Here is a 22,987-nt window from a genome sequence, read left to right on the forward strand (position 1 = left end):
TACACATCAGATGGTGCAGAAGCCCCTCCTCTTGACCAAAGGACATAAAGTTGTCAGCTGTATTCTGCACTGCACACACAAGCAAAAGTCCTTACTGAGACATTCAGAAGTTACTGGAAATGTCTAGGATCACACACAGTTTATGCCTGCCATCCTTCTGTCTGCTCCCTCATGTTTCCTCTGAACAAGACAGGAATGCAGAAGAGATCAGAAAAGAATAAAAATGAGTACTTTTAAACTGAGTTATTCGTACATCTCCTGCTTTATGTCTAGATGTTATATTTTCAAGACAATTTTATTTTTTCAGTACAGTTTTTACAATTTTTCAAGAATTACTGTTAAAACATTTACATATGTCTCAGGTGTCAGTGGAGTAGGGGACTTGCAGAAGGCACCTGGTCTAGAAGCTTTTCTTAGATGAGCATGACACTAAAGCAAAAGGAAAACCCTTGAACAACTGAACTGCAGCTAAGGCTGCCTGGATAATAACATAATAAACCAAACAATTATCTTTGATGGAAAACACATTAGGTATAACATTAAAAACTCAGACAATTAATGCCAATTTGCCCTGTAGATATCATTAGCATTTTAAGAGTAATAAAAATTTCCAGTAATTGTCCACTAGTACATTCTCATATTTGTATAGAATCTACAGCCCATGGGATTTTCTATTTCATGCAGAAAAACACATCCCACAATTGCAAGATTTGAAGTAATTTCTTTCTTGGTTATTAATTATATACTACTACTTCTCATTAAAGTCTTTGCATGGAGAATATTTTTTCTTAATCTCCACACAGATACTTAACACAAATCATATATAAATATATGACATAAATCTCATTCTCTATTTTAATTGTATTATGCTATGCAAGGATCCAACTGGGAATAAGCATTTCAAAGCCAACAAAGTTAGTCTGTATAGCAGTGGTGCCACAACTGTGTTAAAATTTTGGGGTAAAAGAAGTTTTACAAGCAAGCCAAAAGTTTTTTTCCATCACACCTCCATCCTTCATGGGGGGTGATTGACTGGGCCCAAGGAGGAGACAACTTTCACTTATAAGGGAGAATATGGGAGGAGCAGTTTAATTTCAGCAACTAAGAACAGCGAGGTTTCCATAGCAACCTAACTGACAGGGTAGCAGTGGCGGGAAGTACTGGGAAAGGAAGAAACTATTTAATACAGAAAATGGGAGAGCAAACTAACAAACTTAAGAACACACCACAGCAAATGAGTAACGAGTAAGGCTGGAAGGGACCACAAGTGAATGTCTGGTCCAACCTCCCTTCTCAGGCTGGGACAGCCTAGAACACAAGGCAGAGGATTGTGTCCAGTTCTTGAGTATTTCTGGTGAGAGAGACTCCACAACCTCTCTGGGCCAGCTCCAGCAGCTCTGTGTCTCTCTGGTTCTGAGGAGCCAGAACTGGACACAGCACTCCCGTTGTGCCTCCCCAGGGCTGAGTAGAGGGGCAGGATCACCTCCCCCAGCCTGCTGCCACTGCTCTTCCCAATGCACCCCAGGGCACCATTGCCCTTCCTGGCCCCCAGGACACACTGCTGGCTCATGGACAGCTTGCTGTCCACCAGGAACCCCAGGCCCTTCTCCTCAGAGCTGCTTCCCAGCAGATCAGCTCCCAGCCTGTGCTGGTGCCAACAGTTATTCCTCCACAAGTGCAGAACCCTTCAATTTATTTTGCTAAATTTCAGATAGTTCTTTGTCCTTCAGATGTAATGCACTGAAAAAAAAAATTGCCTGTATTATCTACCTCATTACCTTCCTGAAGCTGTTCAGAGTAGGTATATATAAGATCATGAATGCTATAATCTACCTCCCAAAATTATTTTAGCGATTGGAGAGTGGGACTAAGAACATGAAACAAAAAATGTCTCTTTCAAACACATTCATACTGTTAGTCAAAAAATACAAAAAAGTCTGTTAACTTGAGCAACTACACTTCAAATGTATTAATATGTCATGAGGTTAAACTATCAAAGGGTATTGCTAAGGCTAGAGTAATTATTTATGGAAAACAGTGTGTTTACATTAATCTGCCTGTTTTTTCTGCCTGCCACCTAGCATTACTTGTGTAACAGAACAATACAAAGCTCTGCAATCAAATATAGCCTGAAAGGGAGAGATTTGTAGTTTGTGTGCAAACACTTTTATAATTAATATGATGTAAATGTATGCTTCAGGCATAAACTGAGTTTAAGCGCTGTGTTTGCATACAGGTGATGCAAAGGTTGTATACACTGGCATGCACATAATTTATCACAACAATTATACTATTAAGCTGATAGGAATTTTGAGGGGAGAAAACAACCATGTGAGGACAAAGAACTGGCATATAAAACTACAAATTTCTTCAACCAGAAATAGTTAAAATTGCAAAGCTGGTTCTGACCACTGTAGCATGCCTACAGTTTTATTCTTCTCCTTAAGAGAGGCAGAATAGAATAAACTATTTCATTTGAAAGGGATCTACAATAATCATCTAGTCCAATTGCCTGAACAGTGATGACACTGTTCAATGTTCACTTCAAGACATAGTTCAAGTATGCTGCTAAAGACATTGTCCAAATATCTCCTAAATACTGACAGCTTGGGGCATTGACCACCTTTCTAGGAAGGCTGCTCCAGCATATTTGAGTGCCCTGATATTAAAAACAAATGCTTCCGAAAGTCTAGTTTCAACCTGCCCTGGCACAGCTTTGAACCAAGCACAAAAATCCCATCACTGGGTCCCAGGTAGAAGAGATCAGCACCTCCCTCTCCACATCCCCTCCTCAGGCAGCTGTTCAGGGCAGTAAAGTCACCCCTCAGCCTCCTCTCCTGCAAGCCAGACAAACCCAGAGTGCTCAGATGCTCCTCACAGGATATTCCTTCCAGCCCTTTCACCAGCTTTCCTTCCCCTCCTCTGGACACATTCAGGGGCCTTCCCACCCTTCTCAGAGTGTGGGGCCCAGCCCTGCACACAGGACTCAGGGTGAGGGCACCAGGGCTGAATCCAGCAGGATGATCCCAATCCCAGCTGGTGATGCTGTGTCTGCTGCCCCCCAGGATGGGATTTGCCCTCCTGGCTGCCCAGGCACACACTGCTGGCTGGGAGCTAACCAAGGCTTCCAGTTCGTCCTGTTTGCTTCTCACACTGCATGAGCTGATGTACAAACATTTCAGATACAATGAAAGACAAATATTTTTATATATATACATACACACACTGAAAGGTACAACATATTAATTCACAAAAAAAGCTAGCAACTGACACATTTCTTCACAAGCTCTGAGTGCCACATTCTACACAGCTGACAAACTCTCCTTTGTACATAAAATAGAAAAGGAAGGAAAAGAAATACAGATTGGATCATAAAGGCAGAAAATCTTCAAAGTGGCACATGGTCTAACCCTGAATAATTGGTTTTGCTGTTGGCCAATTCCAGCATGAAGTGAACAAATAGCTTTTTAAAATATTTACCTTAAAAATGGTTATATTAATTAAATCGCATTTCCAGTAATAATCTGATGGAAATCTGTAAAACATTAAAGTGACCAACCTGAATTTTAAGAGATCATAGCTTTCTTAGGCAAAAACTGTAGCTAAGTGTTTTCTTACACATAAGAGCCATACATCATGCAATACTTCAAGTCTGCTCTTTTGAAATGAACAGAAAAAAAGTGGACAAAATTGCATTTACAAATTGGTGTTTTGTTTTTTTTTTTATTGCCACAACATTAATTGGAAAGTTATTGATGGAAATATTAAGCAAGGTTTTACCCATTTATATGCTACAGAATAAACAATTTCTTTTGTAATCCGTAGCTGTACTTGTTTCTGAGGGAAACAAGATGGTGTAGTTTCCAATTTTCTAGTCCATGACATCTTTCCAATTTCACTGTTGAGTTGCAAGTATTCAGTAATAAGGAAACAGCTTTCATTATAATTCTTAAAGAACACTTTTGAGGGTTGTAACTATTTTAGTTATGCAGATCTTGGGAAAATAAAAAGCTTCCTAATGACATCTACATAGGCAAACTGCTAACATTAATTTTTTTGAACAAATATCCCAATCTTTGTTCAGACAGCATTATCACACCAAAAATTCTTCTAAAATCGCTGGAAAAGCTAAGTTTTGACTTTGTGAAGAATAATTCAATGCAAACATTAAGCTTTTTGCTCTACACAATGTATTTATCTTGCTTTGGTATGCCTCTGGAACATATTTTCTCCATGTATTGTATTGATTAAATAACAGCTTGAAAAACACAGTAGAAATAGTTCAGTGTAAACATCTTGAATAAAAATTGGAGTGCATACCACCAGTCAGACATACAGGAAACAAGTAAGCTTAAACACAAAAAAGACTGCAGAGGAACAGAAAACTACACTTTTCTTCAATTTTGATAAGGGGAATGGAATGATTCACCTTGAGTGAAGAAAAGTAATTCAAACCTGCAAAACTATGCATGTATAACAATTTCAACCTAAAATACATCCTCCATTTAATATTAAGGACAATTTAAGGACAAATCAACAGCATCTTTTCCTTACACTTTGCTTTAGTTAAGACCAAAAATAAAGACAGACTGAAATTAATATTGAGCCATTCTTCCTTCAATTTTTCCTTCACAAGCAATCACAAACAGACTTTCTTAAGCTTTCCAACAGACAGAGCAAGCTGAAGTACTTAAGGCACTGAGAACAAGAGTAAGCAACAGTAGGGATGGCCACTTCACAAGCAGTTGGTACACAACAGCAGAGAACTGCCCCATAATAAAAAATCCACAGTAAAGTCCATTTTAAACAAGGCTAAAAGTTGAATGCGTGGTCAAGACAGTATAACCAGCTCCTACTTGAACACTTTAGAACCATGCAAAATATCAGGGTATACTGGAGAAGTAGCACATAAACATAATATATTGCAGGAAAAAAATCTTTGTGGAACAGAGTGAATACACAACACTCACACCAGCAATCTTAAGTTTATTTATTGAACAGGCAGACTGTTTTAACTTCCATCATTCTTAACAAGGTATTTTTCAATATGAGTGCTATTTAAAATGACTGAATGTAAGACATGTATCCTACTGAGAAAAAACCCTTGATAAAAGAGAATTATGATATGTTCCACACGAGCATAATGAAGACAACCAGCTAATTTAACATAAATTTTTACATTTAATAAGATAGTAACAAATGGTAAACAATGTAGAGAGACCATATAAAAAGAACTTTTAAAGACCTGCATTTAAATTTAAATTGTAATTCCATTTTAGGTAACAGTCACTTAACACTTAGCCTTCTTTATGTTCATAAGTAGGTTATCTCAGTAAACTGGATGACTGGCTATTTCAGTTAAATATGTATCTGCCCTTTTGTGGTGTAACATAATTACTCTGGGTAACAGAGTTGCTGTAATACTCAGGAGATGTTAACTTACCCTCATCCTTTAAAAGATTAGAGCATAAAAATCCGAAAAGCTGAGCAACCTCGAAGGAAGTACTAAAAAGCATAAATTGCAGCACCACTGAGGAGAGCTAAATTAAATCTGTGACACACACTTCACTCAAGTAACATAAATAGGGTGCATAATCGTGTTAGTGATTACAAATGCCACTGTCACAGCCTCAACAGACATAGAAAAATAAACTGTTTAAGACAGCTCCAGATATAACCTTTCACAAACACATGAGAATCATTCACCTCAATTTTTAGTCTGAACTCTCATCAGAAGATTCTCGCAGCACTACTCTCTAATAAGGACAAATTATGACTTGGGAAGACATCAGTTACCCAAAGAGGACACTGAACAATATGTGCTCGTAAATATTTTCTTGGAACTGCCCAACCTTTAAACCACCTAATCCACTTAATCTCTATTTGCTGTCATATGTGTACATGAACACACAGCACCTGAGTGTTTCAAACCTGTAATTACTTTAGGAGACAACAGTAAAGCTCATACAAATACATACAGTAGCTAGAGGAAACATAGGAAAGTGCTACAACATGGTAAAGAAAATGCCACTGGAATTTTGTCACTTTCTGAAAGTGGCATGTTACCAGCTTCAGCATCTAATTTCAGTCCCATCTTAAAATAAGATGCTTCACAGCAGCAATCCTGCAAAAGTAGCAGTCTGTGGCACTAAACACACTGCACTTTAGACTTATGACATGCCAGAACAGACTCAAAGATTTGAGCATATTGGGGCAGTAAACAAGTGTTGTCCTTCATAGGATAACTTTAAATTCTCTAGGCAAGAGGCGTATAGCACTTCTGTACTGGTTCTGGCTGGGATAGAGTTACATATTTTCAGTGTCTTAAATGGGGCTATCATAAGCAGATTAGTGTTACCTAGCCTCTGTTATCATGCTGGAAGCTAACACACACAGAATTTCCTGTGAACCTACAAGGCACAGCTTGTGAAAGTGTTCAAGCTTAAGTCTATGTATTTTCTACAATAAATGCTTACTAGGTTAAGGTCATCAATCTCCATTTTAACGTAAACATCATAACTATTGAACCATACAATTTTCACATTTTTACCCTGACTGCTTTTATAGTAGAGAATTTACAGGGAAACCGCCAAGGTTCATCTGCCAGTGACCTAAGCATTTGGCAGAGACTTTGGAGTAGGGCTTCAACACCATTAATTAAATGAGTAAGTTCCATGGAACTAAAAAATAAAAAAAATCTGGCATTACATTAGTATATTGACTTGCATTGAGCACTTTCTTTGGTTTATTTCTGCTCTTTTGTCACCCCCCCCCAAACAACTATCCACTCAGAAAAGTGGATAGGTACGTACAAGAATCCATACATCTGCTACTGCTGTTTCCTGAATTAACAACCCCGAAAAAAAATACAGCTATTCCTGTCCTAGGTGCTCAGACAATCATATTCTTACGCTGAACATTTGGCAGCTGCCTATATATTTTAGCCTTTGAAAGCACACATAATTGTATAGGCAATGTGATGCCTGGACTGCAAGTCAATCCATCCAACTCCTCTAAGGAAACTAAATCCGCATTAACATCCTCAACTGGAGATTAAAAAAGACTGTTTGTCTCTCATATGTTCTTGCCAAGTTCCCCCAAAATGCCTGAAGTAACTGTCTTATAACTACATATTGTTTTCAACATTCTTAGTCCCTCAGCTTGGGGCTAGGAGTTTAAGGGGTAAGGAATAGCTTCATGCTGATTGCCTGTCCCAGAACAAAGGTAGTGACTAGAAACAGTGTTCTTTGGGAGCATAGCATGAAAGCTTCTCTAATATCCCACTTCCTCCCCTGGAAACAATTTCTTTTAGCAAGTAAAGGAGACAAGAGTTGCTTATTAAGTATTTCTAAACAAATCTTTTGGATTTATTTACTTTAATGCTCTGACTAGGACAGCTCATTCATTTCCTATTGTCTGCTTCCAGCAGGCACAAAGAAGGATCTTTTTCCCCCACACTTTTAAATGAGAATATAAATTTTTTTAAATGGTGGAGCTGGTTATTGTTTGACACACGAACAACTGGGAAATAATCCAGATTAAGGGTTATGACTGGGAATCAGTTACCAAATTAACTTTGAATAAAATGCTTCTAATTAGTTATTCACTCAGAAGAAACATGAGGATGTGGAGTTATCAGCAATTCTTTCTACCTCCGAACTCTCATTCTTTGACTGTGATCATTCTTACCTTTTGAAGTTCTTGCTTTGTTCACTTCACACTAAATATTGTTAATATTGACATATTTTGAACATGTGACATGTTCAAGCTGATATTCTCAATAAAAAGAGTTCATTTATCCTCTTACTCCTAGCAAACATTACCAGGCTTCATCAGAAAGCAAAGGAAGATCAACAGACTGTGTGCACTTTTGTTTCCCATTCCTGCTCATCATCACAAGAGAAGAAATTCAGAAGAATGGGATTCAACATTTACTCTTCTGCCTCAGAGGGGGTCATTAAAATGACTAGAGGGAAAGCAGTCTGTTCATCCTTTTCTAAATCTGCTAGGGCCCATGCTGAGAAAATGCAACATTAGAAAAAAGCGGCATGATTTTACAGAAGTTACAGAAAAATGAAAAAGCTACAGTCTTAGTGTTGAAAGTTTAACTGACCTGTAATACTGTTTCCTTCATCACCTTGTGAGACAGTGGCTACAAAATGGCAACAACAGAAAAAACAAAAGAACACAATACTATTAAAGCTTAAACGCCTCACAAGAAGTTGGCAGGTTTGACTAAGACAGAAAATCAGTTCTCAGAACAGCCCTTACTTCATCCAGATTTTGTATGGGGTGTGGCCTGTGTGCCTTGGGCATCTTCACTTGCTCCCAAGGCTTCTCTACATGGTGCTTTTTAGTTTGCAGGGGAAGGATAAAATTCCCCCATTTCTGAGGACTTAGCAAGTGTTGATGAGTATCTAGGCTGACGGGTTGATGGGTCAGGAAGAGGGACAGTGGAAAACACCAGTATCAACCCCTGCGCTGCCTCTCCTACCCTGGTGGCACTAGTTTGGGTCTGTCCTCGTTTCCACAAGGTAGTAATTTTCATAAAATATGGAAAGAGTTAACATCCTCAAGACTCTTGTTGCTTTCAGAGGGATATGTAAAAGTGATAAAAAAAGCCCCGGTTCCTTAACAAAAGCAGTATAGATTACATGTTTCTTATTGCCAGCCATGCTGGTTAAGATTCACTTATGCATTGCTTATAGTATAACAAGTTTTAATTATTCTGTTCTCACTGAATTTGACTGCCTGCCTGTCTGCTCTTTGCTTAGAGTAAAAATTCCTTCAACAAAGCATTTGTATTCTGATCATCTTGTGAATTACACTGGCTTATTTCCCCCTCATGTTCTATAAAACAGTTTTCCCACAAGAGCCCCTAATATGTACCATCTGTATCAGGATGAAATTCCCAGAGGCTAGTAGCTTATTCAACTTGTGAGAGTCTCCTTGGCACCTATAATTTTTCCATGGTTAAGTCAGCTGTTGGAGTAAATCAAGTATTGAGAATACATTTAACCCCCTGGAACTTGAACTTAGGCCACAGCAATAACAAGTACCTCTGATTTTTTTAGAAGTTTATCATTCAGTTTTGTCATCAGTAACACAACTAGCATTCCAAGTCAAGCTAAGAGAAACTTGAAATGCCAAGCTATTACTCAAAAGAAATTAAGAACCTTCATTAGGGAAACTCCATGGAACTACTTTCTCCCCCAATAAAAATATGATGTTTCATCAAACTTTAATATTTTCAGTGTTTTTTATTTTCTTTAACACAGTATCTTAACTCTACAATACTGTAGACACTGAAGAATTTTCAATCACTAAGACAAATTGAGTACTAACTTAGTTTACATATATGTGTTTGACCAAGGAAACTAGTGTTACTGGTAAGAACTCTTAGAAGATTTGGGTAGGGGCAAGGGGATGGGAAACACCTTGTTTTATGTCATCTACAAAATCAGTGGCAGAATAATGAACAGACAGACACTGGTGACTGCTGACTAACAACACATGGCTTTACCCATAAAAACTTTCCATTTTGCTAACCTTGACAAAGTTGAACCTGAACCTGTCCTCTTACTCAACATTCACAAAAGGCACAAAATAACTCAACAAAACCAAACAGATCTTTCTGCCCCTAACCTGCTCTGAAAATAACATGCCCTCTAGGCAGCAATTACCTGACAATTTCTACCACTCCTTTCAATGGAGTGTTTCAAATTCTGAGCTAACACTTGGGGATATATTACACAACTGCAAGTGTACATTTTGTCAGTCTTGGTACTGTTAAGCATAAATGACAAAGCACACTTTAGGACTATCAACTAAAAGACAACAAACCATTTTAACAGTGGGGTTGCTTTCAAAAAATAATCAAAGCATCTAAGGGGGAGTCCTTTAAAAATAATAAAATGTTTAGAGTACTGGTTCTCAGAATAACAACAGTTCGCCTTGTTTCTAAAACAATAAATGAAAGACAATGAAGCATTGACTTCAAGAGGTGGACCACTGCAAATACAGCATGTGAGTGAACTGCAGCTCAAGACCTGAAGTTACCACCAGACAATTAGCATCAATAAAATGAGGTCATCCTCAGAGAGCTAGGTACATTATACACACTGGTATGCTTTTACACAGGTTATTTCATAGGGACCACTTACCTTTCTCTAGAGTGTGACAGCACTAGAGATTACTAATAGATTTCCTGGTTCATTTGAACACTGGATCAACTAGAGACAATTTAGTCTCTAAGTAGGACTTCTTTACAAGTCGTACACTAGTACACTGCTCTTCTAAAAAACTATTTGCTCAAATATTCTTATATGGTTAGATATAATTTCCTAAAAGTAAAGAAACTTTCCAGCTCCTGATAAAATTCTTGAAGGGGAAACCAGAATCCTAAGCAATGGTGACTACATTTCAGTTACATCCTTTTCTATGAAACCTTCCATTAAAAAACTGGGATTCAGCTCACTACAGAAGCAGAAGGTTACTGCAATTGTTTCAACTTCACTAAAACCAAAGACACTGCAATTCTTGGCTGCCATTAACAGGAGATCAAAATTTTCAAGGGAGAAACTGTATTTTTCATAGTTCTTCTTGTTGGGGTGAATTGTATTTGCACAGGATAAAGTCATACTGGCTCCACTTTACATTGGTTCTTACTAACAGGTGGTAAAGACATGTCAGTGGAAAAACACTGGGAAGCAAATTTTAATCAGGATGTATAAGAAGATAACTAATATGACAAAATGAAAGTTATTTTGATTAATACTTTATATTAATTCCTTTATTTTATGAAGTCACATTCAAGAAGCCCTTTTCTTTTTCTTCAAAGTTATTCAGTGCAATTTGCATAAGTATTATTGTCAGTGTTTTATACTTTAAGGGGGTTAATGCATGTGAATAAGAGAATGATTCATTACAAGGGCAAATCAGACTAGTGAGAAGTTTTATATTTGGCCATCAATATCCATGTTTTCTAGCCAACGTGAAAGAGAGTAAGTGGGTCAGGATAATTGCTTGTAATAGCCCACATTACAAAGTGCTTAAAATAGGACTATTGGGCTGTGATACTACAAGCAAAAAACACAAACAGAAAAATCATCTCCTTTGGGAAAGGAGTAATCCTATCAGCTAGGATTACTGCAACATTCATCATTTAGGAAATCATAACATGCTTTAAGAAATTATCTGGTTTTCAATTAAGACATCAGAATTGCTAGAGGGATTACACAAGTACAAAACAGTAAGGCCAAGGTCCCCTCAGGTCCAGCCTGCAGTAAAGTTTGGTAAAAAAAGGAAGCAGTTTTCTCCTCACTTTCCATCCTACAGATGCATTTACATAATTCCAGTTCTTTGGTTTGGCTAATTCTCATGCACCATGAATATTATCACTGTGAATTCACTGCTGGCTCACTTGTCAAACATGAACTCATTAAAGTATCCCTGATTCTTCTTTCCCTCATTTACTTTCATAAATATCCACAACTTTCAGTAGCTCATTTCAAGCCTCAAAATAAAATTGATGTACAAATGTGGTTTTTAATGCTTCCTCATTTTTTACAGTCATGCCTGCATGGGCTAATGTTTGCAGAGAGAAAGAAGGCGTCTGCATCCTCACGTCTGTGGAGTCTAAGTTCTCTCTGCCATACATCTTAAAGGCGAGGAATAGCATATTGCCGGAGTGCTACGTGGATACAAAGTTGGATAGTGTTTCACCTGGGAGACAAGAAATCCTGCTCACTCTTGTTCAACAGAAAGCACTCTGGGAAAGGTTCGGCTAACAGCCAGCTAAAAAGCAGGTTGTGGGGCCAGAGCAGGTTGTGGGGCTGCCGTGTGCTTGCCTCGTGCGTGATTGTTTGGAAGCAGTGATTGTTTGGGGAGGCACATGGACACCACACGGTCAGAGAGCTGATGGGAAAAGGACACAGCAGCAGCAGCAGAGACACTGCAGTGGCAGGTAGCCAATGCATGCTTGTTTGGGTTAAGTTTAGAACATAAAAGGGTTTGGTTTGTTACAGTAAACAATCTTCTTCAGAAGTAAGCAAGGAGGTCCATGTGTCTTCGTTTCCCACTGCTAAAGTTTCATGATTGTGCTAGTTTAAACTTTACATATAAAAGCAATGGAAAGAAAAAATTCACTGACTTGGTTTTGCCCACCCAAAAGCATGGAGCCACAGGTTTCAAATTTTTCTTCCACCTTTAAAAGGCATGCTTGCCATGCAATGTAGTCCTTGCCTCTTTTACAAAGGTGCTAGTAACAACCATCCTTAGATGCATCAAAAGAAACACATTTTCCTTTTCTAGGGAAGACTGCAGAAGGTAGCCTCTCAGGGCCATCATTTGCACCTTGCACATCCTCTCACAGGTTAACAAAAATGCAAAACATTACTTAAGTCATAGTCCCCACGTGATGACTAATGCTGATGGAGAACGTTCCTTTTTCTCACCTCTCTACCTCACCACCTATCAACCTTGCCCCTATGAGTATATTAAAATCACAGCTGGTATTCTCTACGTGCAATAGAAGGCACATATAAGGGAGATGTTCACTCATTACATCTGCCCAAATCTTGAACACTTTTCGCTAAGATTATAAGCTGATTCTCTGAACCTTTACCTACAGATTTTGACACTGGACACTGTAATATAGCTCTGAAATAAATGCTTTCCAAGACAGAACAGTGCAACCAAAACAGTAAGAAACCACCAGGTACTCATTGATACTGATGGTAATCAGCTACCAAACTGAAGGTCACTCTGGAGAGGATACACAGATGGTAAGAAGTTGGGTCAGATTGATATTGAATCATATTATTTGTGCAGTGACAGCCCATGGAAGCCCCAAAATGTCTCTGTGAAGTCCAAGTCACCCTACAAAAACATAGGAAGGTATGGGTGCCAGTTCAATGAGCTTATGTGAAAAGAAAAAGCTGCCATGAAATTTCCACATTTAGTTTCCAGTGACATGAAGTCCAAGCTATTCAGTTATGATTTTACTCCATGTCACCTTCTAGCTGACTAGAACTATAAAAATCAGAAACTGGTAGAAAAATTTGAAAATCATTTATCACATATCTGTGACAAGCCCAGAATGTTTTTCACTCATTCACCTTCACGTGAATGAGTGATTACATCTTACAGAATGTAGATTACATCTTACCTTTCTACAAAACACTGGCAGTCAATTTAAGCACTTTTGTGTTTAGTCAAAAGTAACTTGTCTGACACAACAATTTCTCTCCACAAGGTCTGTAAACAAAGAAGAGCATCTCATCTTCCACACACAATAAATTAAAAGAAACAATGCAGGAACTTATCCCCTGCCAAGTGTACAACTAGCTCAGGTCAAATAAATTCCTATGTTCCTCTAAAGCAAACACAGAAAAGATCAGAAACGGAAATATCTATAATAATGGCACTTTGATTTGCTCATGTATACAAATGGCAGTGCCAGGTGAGAGGAAGAGATGTTAATCTGCCAGTCTTGTATCTGTGTGACATTTTCTATTTTTCTTCTAGTTAGTATTTCACTATTTGTTGTATAAGCTATTTTATGTCAAAAGAATATGCATATGGCTGACTTAATGCTTCTTCTGGCTCATTTACAACCACAAGAAGCTGCTAAATATAATTGTGCAGTCTCAGAATTAGTAATTTCTCACAGTTTCTGTAGAACAGAATCAAATGGTGGCACTACAAGAGTTTAACACAGTCTCCTGGTGGTTGTTGACACGATGGACAAGACAGCACATGCACATACTCCACTCCTCCCACCCCACCACTGCAATCAGTGGGTCAAGTGCTAGGAGAACTACACACCCTCAAGGGAAGGGCAGGTATCTGGCAGGCAGGCTCAGCAGAAAACTGTACGATTGCATGCACTCAGAGGAGCATCACAGTAATTGGTGATAGTGATTGAACTGGTCTCACCAATACTTCTGCAATTTGAATTTATTTAAAGCTCTATTGTTTCTACATCTCTCTGGCATGACACTTTATTCCCAAATTCTCCTCATTGACAAGACTTTTGAAGGGAGTTCATAATACACCCTAGTTCACAGCATCATGAGACATATTAGACATAAAGTTACTAAGCATAAATCAGAAGTTAACCAAAGAATAAGGTGAAAATCATCTACTTTGGAACTGGCTATATTTACAATTTTAACTATTTACCTAATTCTCACACATAGTAAACAAAATGTTCTAATGACACATTTTTCTGGTAAAATATAACAACACCTCTCAGTTCAAGACAAAAGGGTAAACCAGGAACACTGTCTTCTACAGCCCACTTTAGTCTTGAATATAAAAAAAAATAGAAACTGTTTTCATGTCTTAATGCAAACATTGCTTAATCTACAGCATATAGCAAAGGGTGATTATACACTTCCATCATTCTCAGTTCTGACTAAAAGGCAAATTTCAATGGTTGTGCCCAAATCACAAATGTGACTATGTAAAACTTGAAATTTAGGAGAAAAAAAGACAGTTTACCCTACTGAGCAGAGGTTCTGGGAAATAATCAACCCTCCCAGAGATTTAATATTTCATCTTAACTGGGCTGTTTCTTCTCTCCTTGGTTTTTATACTAGAACACAGATCCTCCTCCCTCCTTTCATGACAAGGTATTTTCTACTAATGATTCATGACCAGCTGCCTCTACAATAAGGAACAAGAGCAACCAACACTTCTTGGAATGGTAAGCAAGCAGAGGGTCCCTCAGCATATTGAAACACCATCTCTCTTCTGCTGAGAAGTTGGGAGACCTTACTCAAGCCTTCAAACACCAGTGAACTGACATGAAAAAGAAATTGACAACCAAGACTGAGACCTCTGTCTGGGGAAAAGCTCCACTCTCATTTGTGACTGTTCAAAACTCCAAATGGAAAAGCTGCAAAAACTGGAAGGGAAGAGTTTTGTCTGTTATCACCTTTCCTAACACTACACCATAGAACTTCAGATATATGCATATACAGAAGGCAGGAAGAATACAAAGACAAAGCAAAATTCAATCATGTGATAAATAGAGAACAAGGATGAAACCTGAAGAACTCTATTCCCTGTTACTAGCTGAGCATGTATATTATGCAGTGGATGCTGAAATGTCTAAGAACATTTGTGTTTCCATAGTGCTGGTTTTTACAGGTTTTAATACTGCTAACATCTATGTAAACTGGTAAACAAATCCAATTAAAAATACTCCTTACTACTTACACACTCTTATTTGGCCTCTCACCAAAACAGAGTTAAAACATGAGATGTGTCCTCCTGCTCTCTGATTTCAGTAGATATTTTCAGATGCATAAAAGCACATTTGTCACTGAACAACTTTAGCAAACAAATCACAACCACAAATTCTGTAGTAAAAAAAGGTGCAGAGGACTTAAAATAAGAGCTGAAGTTTTGTTTCTCATTCCAGACATCAAGTGTAACTGTATAGTTATTACACAAGCTCTTTATTTCTCTGATCTCAAACCATTTTGGTCAAATCTTCAAAGCAGGTATTCAGACCCAAGGTCACTACAAACATACTTCTCTGTCTGTAAATCAGTTTTGGTACATTTGTGGAGGATTTTCAGTTTTCTTAAAACCACAATAAGGCTTTTCACTATGTCAAATTGTTATTTCAAATCTCTTACTGGCCTTTATTCCAGCCTTGTAGGCCTTTGTTATTGCAGTCTAACTGCTATCTTCCAAAAAGACTATTTGAAAAAGCTTATTCACAGCCACTTAGAAAAACTAAGCAGGAAAAAGTGCTAGCATTGTGTTTTGAATGGCACAAAGCATGAGAACATGCCTCTTACCAGACTCTGCAAGATATGGGCAGCTAATTATGCTCTGACAACTCTGATGCGACCTCTGACTCACAAGAGAAAAAACAAAGCATAAAGACAAATCACTACAGAAATCTATGTCCTCACTGCCCCTTTCCCATGCACCAGATTTCACATAACAAGCAATCTAGCCTTTGATTTAACTACTTACGAGCCCCTTGTACCATCTCTCCTCCTAATCCAAAATCAGCCTTGTCAGGATGCTTTACAGGGCTAGAGTTCCTTTCTTTGATTTCATATTACCTCTACTTCTCAATGAATCTTTTATCTATTTCTGGTTTTATTACTTCCTTCTCCTATTTAATAAAGACTCTACTCTCTGATAACTCAAGGTGCTTCCCCAGTTTTTCTTTCCATAGTGCTTCCATGGTACCTGTCACAAAACTCATGTCGCCCACACAAAGAGAAAGAAAACAGAAGCTACATTTAATGTGGGAATTTAAAAAATTACAATAAATACCTCTGGCAAGGAGAAAAAGCCTCTATTCTGCTGCTGTTAAAACCAGTTAGTAAACAGACTCCTTACATAAACACACAGAATAACAGACTGCTTACATAAACACACAGAAAAGTAAAACTGTATGAATATCCACCTTGTGTGTCAAGTCCCTTACCTCTGAGTGGAATTGTGAATTCTCTTTTTTTTATCAATAGTCCTATTGAACTTTCAATTCATACACTCTCGGCTCTTGTTTACTTTCCTGGAATGATCTAACAAAGAAATGCTAGGATTCATTTCTTCCAAGAATCTGCTCTCTTTGGAATTCACCTTGCTTTCTAAGGATTTTAATTTAATTTCACTTCATTGGGGTTTAAACAATTTGACTTATGCTTGCACTACTCTGTACTTCTTATCCATTTATCTGTTTCTGGGAGATAAATACTTATCACTCATAGCATCTTTGAATCAATAGAAATACCTCTAGAGCTCATAAAGCTCAGCAGCTTAGGTACGAAACCCTCTGTCTTATTAAGCAGACACCAAAATGAGAATATATTTTTTTAAGAACTAAAAAGCCTGAGAAAGATACACTCTTACCACTTCATTGCTCTTCTCATTAGGTATCAATCCCCCATGTGATCCCCCTTTCCACCCCTACACTCAAGGGCAAAGCAGACTGGTGTGGGAAAGGAAAAAGGTCCTGCCAGGCAGCAGTGAGACTCTGTATTCCTTCACAAATACTGCTGCTGGAAGGGAACCCAGAGGTTTGCTTGACACCTAAGATTGCTCCTTAAATACACCACACACTTCATAAATACCAAATTCCATCATCTTTAACAATGGGGGTCACAAAAAAAATTAATTAAGCTAATTGAGAGCGCAGTATTTCATGACAATGTTGACAGTACTGCCTAGTAGCGCCACCGCCTGCAACACTCCTATTACATTCCAGCATGAGAAAGCCCCACACTATTAGCAGAGTAAAATTCAGAAATGTGAACTAGGTAAAAAAATGACTAAGTTTTTGTTCAGAATGTTAACAGGTCTTACTTGCATGCTATTATTTTAGGTCTAAATCGAAAGACAGGAAAGAGAGTTTAACTAGGAATTTCAATTGGTTTGTAAACAGTTTAAGGTCACACAAGGATTACTTCAAGTTGTCTTTATAAATCTAACAATGCTTACAGAGATTTGTTTCGAGAACTGAACATTGTAATGATTTAAAATGTTTAGTTCAAAAACTTAGGGATGAGAAGTGTTGAGAGGGAGTGAAAATCAGTACTGTTTGCTTTCTAAAATTATGGTGCTGGAGTTATGTCCACGGGGAAAATTTTATTTTCACTAATCACAGTGATTTAACAATGACTAGACTTTGTGGACACACGAGCAAGTACTAAAGGAAATATAGCAAAACAAAGAAATTCAGACACATGCCTGCAATCTGAAATTCAGTATGTATAAAGCTCTTATTTTGATTTCTCCGTTTGGAATTAAACAAAGACACTGTTCATACATTATGGAAATAAATACTTACTAAATCCAAAGCAACAGCACAGAGGGCACAATAATTCCAGGCAACAGTGAATTGTTTGAGTTGCCAGACAATTATCTGGCCCAACATCATCTGTCACTAGAACTCAGTTCCCCAGTTAAATCATTTAATAAATACTAGATTCTCCAAGTTTGTATCAAAGGCCACTGTATTCAACCCATTCACACCAAGGAGTATTTCAGTCACTCCACACTCTCTCAGATGACACAGTTAATTGCTGCCTCGTAAAAAAACTCCCATCCTCTCTGCTTAAGTCCAACTACTAGCTGCTTGAAACATCACAGTCACATCACTTAACTGGCACCACACCGGGGATACCACAGCTGCTGAGTAACATTCCTTCCAGCCCCTCATTATAAGGGCATTAGGAACAGCAGTCAGCCTGACCCAGCATCCCTGCCCTGTGTCCTGTACAGCAGTTTTCAGCTTGCCTCAGAGAGCTTCTTGTGGCTGGTGCACAGCCAGCCTGCCAGTTCTGTCACTCACCATCTCACCATCTCCCCGAAGATCCCTGCTGAAACAGAGCTGCAGAAGTGCTCAAGTCAATTGTGTTTGTTCAACTTTGCACCGATCATCCCAGCAGCTGGACTAAAAACTTTGAAGGGAAACACACACAAAAGAAAGTAAAATTAAAGCACCTCAAACAAAATCCCTATTTTGGATGCCTGCCATCAATACCCTGAAAACCAAAATCTGATAGAAAAACCCTGTTGGTTCTGACCAGCTAAACTTCCGCCAGAGTTGAAACACAGGAAAAAAATGAAACTGTAAGCTCCAAACGTACAGATGCATAACCTACAGAAAGCATGAATTTTTGTAACTACTCATGAAAAAGACAAACTCCTGGCATATGTGTCACATACAAGAGGAAATAAGTGAGAGAATCAAGCTTTTTTTCACCTTCAATGTATTAACTGAAAGTGATTCTACTTTTGATCTTTCTTAGTATACCTCAAACTTTAGCTCCATGCCAGTGTCTGAAAAGTTATTCCATTTTAAGAAGATGTCACAGCTCCCAGAAATATCTTAGCAACAAATATTTAAGATAAAATATGATCTCAAACAAAAGAGAAGGTGTGAGAATAAATGTTACTTGGTGCAATTATGTTGCATTTGGCTTTCTGAGTGGTGCTGTGACTTCTTGAGCATGACTGCAGAAGAACTCCTACAACAGGCACCTTTTTAGTGATGTACTTTGCTTGAGTCAAGCTCCCACTCTTCCCTACTGTAAGGAAAGCTTCCCATAACTGACTCACTTTTGTGATGCTGTACATTAACATCACAGCTGACAAAATCTCATGGATTGGGCAGCTGACCATCTGCACACTGAAAGGGTTTATCTCATTTCATTTCTTTCACTTAGTCTAAGATTGCCACAAAGATACTGTACCTAATTCCTCCACAAGGGACATCAAGAAAGGCTCCCAAGAAGCACTAGCTGCAAAGTCTGCTTCCATCCCATGGTATGCAAGGCTTGTTAACTAATACTTACTAAGGCTGTTTCTCTACTTCAGTCACAAGTTGCAGTAGGATAATAAAACTAGTGGTTATGCTTTTAAATTTTTCAAAGGGAGATCTCAGACTGTGTAACACTGCTGAAATGCAAACACTATTCACCGTATAGGAAGTTATCAATGTCTCTTCTCAGGACTAGAAACACAGTGCAGGTATCCAAAGAGGATTTAGGAAAAGAATATATAATAGGAGGAATGTATCTTTAGAACTTGCATTTCAGTGGTTCTACAATATAAATGAAATTGTCTGATGATATGTAACTATTACTTAAGTCCTACAGTTTCAATGCATTCTTAAATACCCACTGAAATCAAGAGATTCCTTTGATTGAAAGCCTATGATAAACTCCTAAGCATTTAATAGTCACGGCAAAAGTACATTCTACACAGTTAAGACTTATCATAGGAGAGCTTTAGTCAGCTCCTCAGTTATTAGCAAGCTGCTATACTTCTATAAAAACAGGGAAGAAATCAATGTTAGAGGAGTAACTTCCTGCAGCAGTTGAGAATTAAAAGACCAGTGCTAGGGAAAGCACGAGATCTCATGTAGTCAAGGATGGTAAGCAGTCACCATTCACAGAACAAATAAGAGCAAATGAAAAATCTCCCTGCCTACTTGTCTTCATTCTGTGTGAAAAGTGATCCAAAGAGTCACCAGGTGATCAGCGGTCATCACCAAAGTCATTAGAAAATGCAGCCAGTCCCTATTGCTCTTTACAGACTTGACTGCATGTAAAGCAGACTATTAGCATACCTTTACTAACTAGTCACTATTAGCACACCTTTACTAACCTCAGATCACTAAGTGACTTCAGTACCTCCTGTCTCTTTGGGTCTGCAAAAAAGGTGCTGTAGATCAAGCAGAGATTGCACTATACCTAAATTCTCATGACAGTTAGTCAGTAGAAGAGGCTTTTATGGAACTGGTAGCCCAAAGAAAATATTGTAGTCACTGAAACTGACCGGTGAGCCACTGCAGTCTTCAACGTCCTGAGAAAACTGTAAATTGTGCTGAGGTCCAACTATAATGAGCACTGTTGGAAGTGAAAGGAACAAAAAAGACAAAATAATGTCACCTGAGGGACTAGAAACATGACTGTCTATCACATAAACCAGCAAAGGCCCAAATAAGGACTGTGTGCATACTTTTAGGCTTTGGTATGTGAGGCAGAACATGCCAGTCTCACTGCACAAGCACACCACATGCTGACCTCAGCTAACAAAGCAGTCCACTCAGCCTGCTGGTGTTCCAAGAGAAATACATTTTTCCTTAAATGTCTGCTGGGCTGTTGAAAAGAGGAATCAAAACACAGAGAGGAAAATAACAATGGGAGGAAAATTTCTGAGAGGAGATCATGGGAGAGAAATTGGTCACATGCTTGTTCCATATTCCCTCTTTCATTTGGGTATGCAAACACACACAAACACACAGAAGAATCCTACAGTGACTGGGGGTACACAGTAGGCAGAGCTTTTTCAAATATAAGTCATCAATTGAGCAAAGAGGCCAAGCTGAAAAGTGCAGAAAAGGAAACTAAGGGACTATCTGTGGACAGTCCATGAAGGTGTCTGGGCTTAGTTTCATGCATAAAGGAAGCAATTCTCTCCAGGAAACATGTAAGATTTGCAGCTCCTGTGGCTAAAAGTTTTTGTATTTGCTCTTCATCCCTTTCCCTTAACAATTTCAAAGTATAACCACATATTACTTTGCTGGATTATTATTCTCCAGAGAATGAGCTAGAGACCTTATATCCAGACTGGTCTCATAGTGGGAACTCTGGACTGAGTGCCCAACAGAGCTGGACTCTCCTCCTGGTTCTGCCACCAGCCCTTCAGGACAATCTTCCACCTCTCCATATCTGTAAAGAGAGATACATGTCTATCTCTCCTGTGAAATACTTCCATTTCCATAGTTAAAATTCATAAGCCAAATGCTGTCATGGCTGAACCCCACCAAATCTTAGCTGAAAACTAAAATAGGTATCAATGCTTCTACCCTATACTGTGCTCAAACAAAAAATGAGCCAGAAAAATCCACCTTGGTCCTAAAACTTACAAACAAATCTCACTGAGACCTTCTCTCCATAACACCACAATCAGCAACATTCATAATCACAAAGATGAGGAATGAGGAAGGAAAGACCCCACTATTCCTTCCCTCCCCTTCTTTCCTCCCAAGGGCCAGTAAAAGCCAGCAGCAATCATCTGCCAGCAGAAGAGCTGGATTCCCCAAGCTAAGCATACGGAATACAAAAGGCTAGATGAGAGCTGCCTGGTAAAGCTTTAAGCGTGCCAGAAGAGCCCTCCTTGTTTTGGTATAGAAAAAGAGCTGCACCAGAAATGCCACATAAATCTGGGGAGCACCATTCTGGTGTTTGGTTAACCACACCTCACAAGAACATGGGCCCTCCTTGCCACAAGTGAGAGGTTGTGAAGACAGAATAAACGTGACCCCATATAAGCCCCATGCAGCTGACTCCAGACACCTGACTGGAGAAAGGGAACATAACAAACAGACTGCTTTGTTAGGTACTTGGAAGCAGTTTTGTTCCAGATTTCGTGGACATGGGCACTTTTCTGAAACAGCACATAATTGTCACACAAGCTAACAAACTTCTACATTTATAAAGACATACAAAGATAATGCTTGGCAGAGCTTATTTATGCATTGGATTTAATGCTACTGCCTGTGGACTCCTGCACGTGTGCATTCATGGACAGATCAAACCTAAAATAAATTTAGAGTACTACAACATGTGATTATTGCATGGCAAGCAGAGCTGTTGGATGAAATCAGTCAGGAAGTTCCAGTCATTGAGATGTAACCTGTATGAATAGCCATATAGCCCACACAGAAAATATTAGAGAAAAACAATTCAAAACTGAAAGTGATAACTCCTCTTTTGTGTTGGAAAGCAATGGGTCAATAGATACAACTGTTATGAGACACAAGTGACAGAACTGGCACTCAGAGCGTATGAAAAAAGCCCACACCTCTGTTTAAAACAGTAAGAAGGATCCAGTTACATTTTCATTTCCAGCCCTCCCCCTAGGCTGTTGCTGGTTCAGGGGGAAAACCTCTAATGGCTTTCTTTGGTGGGATGGGGGGGTAGAAGGGGAGATAGCCAGCTTTATGCCCACTGCCTATACTGAGACCAGTAATTTACTGCTAAAAACAACATGAAAGGCACTTGAGGGTTTCACTTTGAAATTTATAGGTAAAGGTTATTTCTAACAGCGGTGGTCACTGACTTTCACATTCAACCTGGAGAGAGCGTAAACTCTCTTCTTTTATCCTGTAAGGTTATTCAACACCTCTTTTTCATTCAAAACTTTATTTAAAATGTTTAGATCACCAAAGAAATATGTTACAAACCGAAGTTTTTAAGATAGAAAAAAGATCACCGACTAGTTTAGGCTGGAAGAGATCTTTAAGACGCCACCTAGTTAAACCCCCTGCAATGAGCAGGGACACCTTCAACGAGAGCAGGTTGGTCAGAGCCCTGTCCAATCTGTGGAGCCCTGTCCAAGCCCTGTCCTTGAATTTTCCCAGGGGTGGGGCAACCACCAGCTTTCTGACCAACCTGTTTGATCACACTCTTTACAAAAACGTCCTCATATTTAATATAAATCT

The 22,987-nt window shown here is 38.7% G+C and overlaps 1 protein-coding gene across 5 annotated transcripts in view; it reads right to left on the reverse strand.

Annotated features, from left to right (window-relative positions):
- Positions 1–22,987, reverse strand: part of MLLT3 (MLLT3 super elongation complex subunit) — a 137,003-nt gene that overhangs the window by 88,031 nt on the left and 25,985 nt on the right. The gene's annotated exons all lie outside the window — the stretch shown is intronic.

Source organism: Zonotrichia albicollis, chromosome Z (assembly GCF_047830755.1).
Source record: "Zonotrichia albicollis isolate bZonAlb1 chromosome Z, bZonAlb1.hap1, whole genome shotgun sequence".
Taxonomy (NCBI): Eukaryota; Metazoa; Chordata; class Aves; order Passeriformes; family Passerellidae; genus Zonotrichia; species Zonotrichia albicollis.